Below are 1,543 nucleotides of genomic sequence, written 5' to 3' on the forward strand. Positions count from 1 at the left end.
TGTGACTCATGCTTGTTTGTTGCATCTGAGTGACAGGTACAAGTGGCTCTCAGGAGAGCTCGAAATGTCCTCTAGGTTTTCAGGGAAGCTCCTGACATTCTCGGGTCCTTTTTCCCCTCTTAACTGGGCATCCTCCTCGGGAGTAGAGTGGGGTGGTGCGATGGGAGTTGGATCATCTCAGCTCCAGTTGGAGCCAGGACTTCCTAAGAGGGCCTGGGTGCTGTTATTTGGTTGGTTGGAAGTTTTTAAAATGTACCTACCTGTGGAGTAGCATGTGTATATCATTCAAGTCTAGATTCAGCCACGTTCTAGGGCAAATAGACATTACTCAGGCCGTGTGCACAGTCCACACCTCAGCTCTCTAATATTGACACATGTATTAAGAGGTCTCAGCGTGCATTTGTGCAAGTTCAAAACCCTTTCAGCAGAGGGGCGTCAAAGGGGCACTGGCAGGTGGGAGTGGGACAGAAGGCGAGGCCTCCATGAAGACAACAGTGTTCCTTCTGTGCCAGGTAAGACCTGAACTTTCTCTGAGTGACCTGTTTTTTAGAGCTGTAGGCAAATAAAGCTGAAAAGTGAGGCAGGGTGCTGTACACCAGTGGTGTGATTTGACCAGCCAGCCAGGTGTTGAAGCTCAGCCCCACAATCTGCGACAGGCACTAGATCTCTTTGTGGCTGAGCGTCACCACTCAGCATGTGACCTCCTGGCTACTGCCATGACCAAGCGTGGGGTGTGTGTGACAGAGACAGAGGAGTCCCATCGTCATCACTCTGGGTTGCAGAAGAGGTGGAACTGTTCAGTGTTGTAAGGGAGAGAGCACAGGCCTCGGGGTCCGACACACCTGACTCTGAGAACCTCCTTGGCAAGGCAGCTGACCGTGAAGCTTAGCATCCTGGCTGTAAAACTGGGACTGTCAACAGCAGTCATAAGGTGGTTGTAAAGAGTAACTGAAAAAAGTATTGTCCACTTAGTCTGTTCCTGGGATCCTGTAGTAAGATTCAGCAATTCCGTGGCCACTACTGTTGGAGCTAATTTTTTTGGTGGTAAAATATGCATAATATAAGATTTACCATTTTAAGCATTTTTAAGTGTACAGTTCAGTGGCATCAAGGACATTCACATTACTGTGCAGCCGTCACCACCATCCGTCTCTAGAGCTTTTTCACATTGCAAAACGGAAACTCTGTCCTCATTAAACACTGACTCCCTGTTCCCCTTTCCCCGCCCCTGGCACCCACCCTTCTGCTTTCTGTCTCTATGAATTTGACAACTCTAGGGACCTCATAGAGTGGTGTTTGTCTTTTTGTGGCTGGCCTTTTTTCTTAACAGAAAATGGGCAAATGATACATTTTTAACTTAGTTGCATATTTGCATTAGTTTTAAAAATACACATAGTAGTGGAATCGCTATCCTACTAATAGAAACCCATGAAAACCACTTGGTATCCATGATTAAAAACTGAAAAATAGAAGCCTTGTACCCCAAGTTTCTTTTTTTTTTTGTCTTTTTCCGTGTCCGGCAACGGATCGCAACCCTCAGTGT

The sequence above is a fragment of the Galeopterus variegatus genome, unplaced genomic scaffold (assembly GCF_000696425.1).
Source record: "Galeopterus variegatus unplaced genomic scaffold, G_variegatus-3.0.2 Scaffold5242, whole genome shotgun sequence".
Taxonomy (NCBI): Eukaryota; Metazoa; Chordata; class Mammalia; order Dermoptera; family Cynocephalidae; genus Galeopterus; species Galeopterus variegatus.